At 35.4% G+C, this 7,072-nt stretch overlaps 1 pseudogene; it reads right to left on the minus strand.

Moving 5' to 3' along the window:
• Nucleotides 1-2,196: 2,196 nt before the first annotated feature.
• On the minus strand, nt 2,197-6,385 carry LOC116119924 (annotated as a pseudogene).
• Nucleotides 6,386-7,072: the final 687 nt, after the last annotated feature.

Raw genomic sequence — 7,072 nt, forward strand, 5'->3', positions numbered from 1 at the left:
GTGGGAATTAAAACCATAGTGACTAATTCTAACCCTTCGAAATGAAAATCGTCTACAAGACCATAACATCTTGTTCATTTGTCAGCAATTATGGAAATTCTTTCATCTGAAATATCTCAAGGGTATTGAGAATTGGGGAAGTGTTGACTTCTCAGATTTGATTGAGAACTCATGTTTTTCTTCACTTATGGATGGAGTGGTGTATGCAGTGTATGTAGTCAAGTAAATAGGAATAAAAGGGCCATACCACTTCCTTCCATTGATATAGAGGTCCAGATATCCAGTCTGGTTGGCTTGGTTCTCTTCTACCTCAGCAAAATACACGTAAAAATGATATTGTAGCTTGGTGTATACAGTGTACTGTATGTAGTCAAGTAAATAGGAATAATATTGTAGCTTGTAATGCATAATCAACGAATTTCACACCACGTGCGATAAAAATTGATAAGAGAAAAATTCTCATAAGAAAATACGTTGATTGGTTGTATAATGACGTGGTACCTAGTGGTATTATTGAAAATTATGGTTGTAGTTTTAATTAAAAGAATAAAATATCTGAATGATGATGAACCATTCTTTGATCAGAGTTCAATTGGAATTGAACCTGTTAGGTTGTTTTCTAGGGACGGCAGTTGACCTTGTGGGGACAGGTTCCCACTTGTCCCTGCCTCATTTAAGGAGGGGAGTTAAAAGTAAAATTTCAGGGATGAGGCGGAGATGGAGATGAAAACCCATCTTCTAACTGATTTCCGAGAGGGATAAGGATGTCAATCCCCATCCCACCCTGGTCTAGGGATGTATACGAGCCGAGTATCTCGGTACTCGAGCTCAATTCGTGATGAATAATAACAAGCTCGAGCTTGAGCCAAGCTTGGTCGAGCTTCAATATTGGTGTTCGAGCTCGAGCTCACGAGTATTAAGGTGTGCTCCAGCTTGAGACAGAGTCCTACATAATTTTAAAATCCTTCCACAATAACAAGCTCGTTTATGCTCGTGAGCCTGACAAGCTGAGCTTAGCCTAGATCAAACCGGCTCGATACTATTCACAAGCTACTCGAGCTCGAGCTCGGCTTGACTGGCTTCGAGTTGAATTCGAGCTTTCGACGAGCTGAGCTCGAATAGCTCGCGAGCTACTCGGCTCGTGTCTCATCCCTACCCTGGCCTATCGTCGATCCCCGAATAAATTAATTATTAAATAAATTTGATTCAATTTAATTATAAAAAATTTAAGGAATGTCCTAAAAAAATAAAATAAAGTAACTTACACAAGAGGAAAACTCAATTTTGTAAACTATATTAGTGAGATTGAGTCTTTATTATAATAATGAGTATTCATATTTCATTTAATTATATTAAATTTTTTTTTTCTCTATATGAATTTGATTTCATTTTTACTTATATATATTTTGTTAATCTTGGTGTAGCTTTTAAGTGTTGAATTTCATCTTTTTCACTTTTATAAACAAAATATAACAAAAATTAATATTGAAATTGGTGATCATGGAATATCGTTAAAAAAATTAAAAATTCATTTTTATTTCAAGAATTAGGTCCCCACGGGGATTCCTACCCCCATTCAAGAATCCCCATCCCAGTCCCCATATTGTTCGAATCGAGGATCGGGATGGGATGATGATCCCTACCTTGACCCATCCTCGATTGTCATCCCTAGTTGTTTCCTTCTAAGTTTTTGTAGAGTCATAAAAATTATATATAAACTGCATTTGGTTTTGTTTCAATTAACTTATTGGACCCTCAAGGATGACAATTGAGTCGTTAGAAAATCAGGCACTGGTCTTGTCAAACTATTATTTGGTAAGTCCCTGAGATTGTGATGAAAATTTAATATTAAATCAAATTGCTTGTAAAATGAGTTCATCAATACAATTTTTTAGAACTTCATAAGATAATTAGTGATTGGGATCCTTCCAAATATTTGTGTAAGTGTGAGACTGAACTGGTGCTCGGTCCAATCACTTCACTTGAAGATAAGTTTCTGATTACATGCAAATAATACTAGGAAGGAAGAGTTGAAATTATGTAAAACGAGATTAATTAGTGTCATGAAATATTATTAATGAAGATAAGTTTCCATAGGTGTTGGAGGAGGTCTATTTGAAGTGGGAAAAAAACCTTAAGCCCAATACCCATAACCTTATCCCAGACTGTCAACTTAGCTCAATTAAAACATGCACCCATTGGCCCAGCAAAAAGCTGGCCGAAAGTTTTGTTCAGAGGCCCATAGATGGAGAACACTTATTGCAAATGGAAGGGAAAAGAGAGAGCAATTAATCCGATATATGCAGGAGATTACTCATTACATATTAACATGTTGGTAATGATTCATAGCTACATTCCATTTTATTTCTCATATTAAAAGTAGTCAACATACATATATTAATAGTATACTACCTTCCAGTGGAAGATAATTTGTGAAGATCTGAACTGATCATTTCAATAGACTCTTTTGATTCAGTCTCATTGCTTACCTTCTTACGAGCCATCTCAATTGCTAAAAGTAGTTCAATTGATTCACAATTTGATTCATGGTTGGCCTGTTTGCCGAAGATGGAGAAATACAAGCCATTGCTATTTCTATAGCTTTCTGCACAGAGTTGAAGTTGAAGTCTCCCTGCAATCTTGGATCAATAATATTTTTAATATCCGCCTTGGCAAGCATGAAACTCACCCACTGACTTATATGAGTCTTGTCACTATTTTTTTCAATCACGGATTTGCTTGTGATTATCTCCAAGAGAACCACCCCAAAGCTATACACATCATTTTTTTCAGTCAACCTGTTTGATATATAGTACCTGCAGGACCATAATACATGACTTGGGCAGCTTTGTAGGAATGAAAATTGATGGTACTTTTGTATTCTAGAGATTATAGTTCTAATAAGAATAAGGTTATACTTACTCAGGGTCAAGGTATCCAGGGGTGCCAACGATAGTCGTGGACACATGAGTTCCACCTTCGGCTGAAAAAATTCGAGAAAGGCCAAAATCAGCTAATTTGGCCTGAAAATTTTCATTCAGCAGGATGTTTGTTGATTTCACATCTCTGTGGAATATGGGTGGTTTACAGCCATTGTGGAGATACTCCAATCCTACATTTCAAATCAAACTCTTTACATTAAACAAATTACAAGCATAAAGAAAAGAATGTAAAACATACGAAAAAAGAAAAAAAATTGTAAACTATATACTTCCTAACCTTGTGCTGCCTCTACTGCTATTTTATGTCTCCCTTCCCAACTCAGGATATCCTCATTATCTCCTGCATCAATAAGTATAAGCATCTTTGTTTATTTACTAATTAAGACCTTGGATTAATCTCTTCATCCTAAGAAAGTCTCTCAAGGTAATAGCAGTCTAAACTGGCTATGTACGTTTATTAAACAAACCTAAGAGATGTTTTTCTAAGTTCCCATTAGCCATGAACTCATAGATCAGCCCCATGTTTATGCCCTCATCGCAATAACCAACAAGTGTTGTCAGGTTTTTGTGATGTACTCTCATAAGAAGTTCGATCTGTAAAGATAAAGCCAACATAAATTATTCTCAAAAATACAAAGTTAAAAAAATAATGAGCAAGTACATTCAAATACCTCAGCTTGAAACTGCTTATATCCTTGAGCTGAAGATGGAGAGAGCATCTTCACAGCTACTTGATTGTCATCCAAATATCCAAGGTAAACTGTTCCGAATCCTCCTTTCCCGATAACCGTCTCAAAGTTGTTGGTAATCTTCACAACATCAGAGTAAGAGAACCTTCGATTTTTCAGCTCCAGTGACCTGTTATTATTGAAATCTGGAAGAAAACTTCGGATTTAATAAGCACAAATTCAAAGTTTGAAAGTGTGTTCTAAAACTAAATAAATTATTTAGTGGCTTTTTTACCTTGTTTTCTCCTTTTGAAGCCCCATAAAGTAGCAATTACAGTTAAAGAGGACGCATAATGAAACAGCTGCTGCTAGTAACGGAATAATAAACTTGTTCTTTGCACAAGAAGCTTCAGGACAAAGATCTGGATTTTCCTGCACACTGAATCATCATGACAATTAATGTAAGAATTCAAAAATATAAAAGTCCATTGACAATTTTGATATTCAACTTTTGACAGAAAATAAACCTTAGGGATAGCAAATTATTCTTCTGTCTTTCCAAGAGTCCAGCTGGAATTGAACCTTCGAGTTTGTTTCTAGTCAAGTTTCTGAAAAAAAAAAAAATTGTAATTAAAGATTAGACCCTGTTTTCCTAAAACCAAGAAAATTTTCCTAATGGCCGTAATCCTGATAAAGCAACTTACAGCTCTTTCAAGTATGGTAGCAGTAATAGAAAATCAGGCACTGGGCCGGTCAAATTGTTATTTGATAAGTCCCTGAAATTGTAATTGAAATGTTAAGCTGAATGTGGTCAGTATTGTAATTGTAATTGATTGATCACTTGATTACAGGTTTCTTTGAGATTTGACATGCTTACAGAATTTGTATTGATGTGAGCTTGGATATGTCAGGGGATATCTCGCCGTCTATTCCACTCGATGATAAATTCCTGCTTGCCAATAATCTTTTACATGCATAATCTTATTAACATAGTGTCCAGTCAAGTTTTTTAAACAAGTCGACTTACAGGGATATGATCCTGGGGGGATTAAGGCCTTGCCACAAGTACTTCCGCGGGGCGCATGGATCTCCTTGCCAATTTGATATTTTCACTCCATATTTTGACTTGATATTCATGATTGCATCAACTAAGATTTTTACAAGAAAAAAGAAGTAAGAACCAAAATAACTATGACTAATCGTAAACAGAAAATGATTGTCTAGAAGAAAATACACACCATCTTGCTGGTCAGTCAGCCATTGCAGGAATTCTTGGGCACGATATATTTCCAGTGCGTTGAGGATGGGCGGTAGTGTTGAATTCTTAGTTTTGTTGATAGTTATCACATTCTTTTCTTCACTTAACATGGGTAATACGGAATATCTAGTCTTTGTGTATAAGTATGCAGGGGGGATAGATTACCACCGAAATCTCTTCCATTTGTAAAGATTTTCATTTCTCTAATCTGGTTTTCCTGGAGGTCTTGAACTTCAGCTATATAGAAGTAGAGATACTAGTTTCCCAACTGAACTGCAAGGAATCGCTACCGTTTTCTGGTATAATGGCAGTGTGCATGACCACAGACGGTGGTTGGAAAATGTTCCGAGTGTCGACAGTGAGTGGGCTACTTACTGGTGTCCAGTTCTGGCTGTTGTAGGGCGTCCAAATGCGGTCATAAATGTCATCTCTATACCTGTATTATATAGTTTTACATAGTTTTATAACTTTTTCCATTTTATTGAATCTTAGTGAAGGGAAAAAAATTATTAAAAAGATTAAAAAAAGAAAAAGACACCTAAGCAGAAGACATCATAAGCCCTAATTCCAACACGGATATGAAAGTTTGGAAGACTAAAACATAGAAGCTAGCAAGTTTGGAAGCTTCAAATTAATTATTAGATCGATTTTGCTGATATAAAACAACTGACCTGATTGTTTGATTGGCAGTTGAACCAACATCCCACCTCCTATAGAGCAGTAGTGATCCTGATTGAGTTTGATAAGTGGAATTACTCAGGGGCCTTAATTCCAACACTGATATGAAAGGTGTTCCAGAGTCTGTGTTTTCAAGACAAATATATACATAGTTTCTCTTGGGAATATGGATGATCTCCTTGGTAACTATGGTAGATGCATCTGCCAATTCCACCGAATCCCACATATCAGCTCCGAGAGTGAGATTAAACCTTGGTACTTTACCTTTGCCATCATAATTTCCATACATGAATCTTGCTCTAATCAAAAACTTAATTTCGCCAGGTGCAGTTTTCAAGGTGTAACAATTTTTTTTGCCCTCTGGGAAGCTTCTCACTTTCAAGAATTGTTGTTCAAGGGTAGCACTCTTGTATTCAGATGAGATATTATTGGCAACACCAGTCTCTATGAAGGTTGCATCTGAAGTGTAATTTAAGCCTGTCACCTTGTCGGTATAGCCAGAATTTTCTGATATCCCACAATCGATGCTAATAAAGCCTGGAATATATCGGATATATAAACAAAGAGAAAACAAATCTAATTACATGGTTGGCAAAATAACTAAAATCCATAATAAAGATTGATGGATTTACTAAACCTGATTGACTCTGGGCGTGAACCAGGACTCTGAGAGCAGCTATATATATGAATGCACAGATGATCAACTTCTTTAACATCTCCATTGCCAATTCGGTTTCTTCCTGTCTACTGCAGTAATTTATGATGCTATACGAAAGACCATTAATGATTAACAATATATTATAGGAATATCAGTCAACTTTTCTACTGAGTAGTCAACTCATTATTCTACTTGATTATATTTTAGTACCATAGTGGAATTTTCAGGGGCACTTGCAGAATTTAAAAATTCAATTGTATTATTTTGTAATATATATAAAGGGACAATTAGGACAAGGACATTAGCCAATAAGAACGAAAGGTAATTGCCAACCTCATCCCTATGGAAGTACTTTTGATAAAAAAAACCTCTATGGTAGGGTCGATTCATTGACTTTGGCTTCCACCTGGTTTCATTATAATTTAGAAACTATGAAGATTCTCTAAGGATAAGTCTTAAGTATGACTAATAATAGTAGTTTAACAAAACTAGTTGTCAAGTAATTATAAACAAATTTTGGCTTTAAAACATAAACACACTTCAAGTTTAGTGTAAATACTATTTAGACCCAAAGGTTTAAAAAGGTAACATTGCAAACCCAAATGTTATAATATATTGATATTTTCATCCAAAAAATAACTAGCATAAGCCTAATCCCTTATCTAATACTGAACAAAAGACGCAAATGTTATAATATAGTGATATTTTCATGCATGTTCTTTCCTACGCTAAGAAAGCCTGGAGACGTTATGATCATAAGCAAAGTAAAAACTTAAATCAGTAAGTGAATAACAATATAATTGAAACGGATACTTGCGAACTCTTGGTTTTTTGTATAGTTTCAAATCTTCGGCCAGTCCAAGGTTTT

Source organism: Pistacia vera, unplaced genomic scaffold (genome assembly GCF_008641045.1).
Source record: "Pistacia vera cultivar Batoury unplaced genomic scaffold, PisVer_v2 Contig911, whole genome shotgun sequence".
Classification (NCBI taxonomy): domain Eukaryota; kingdom Viridiplantae; phylum Streptophyta; class Magnoliopsida; order Sapindales; family Anacardiaceae; genus Pistacia; species Pistacia vera.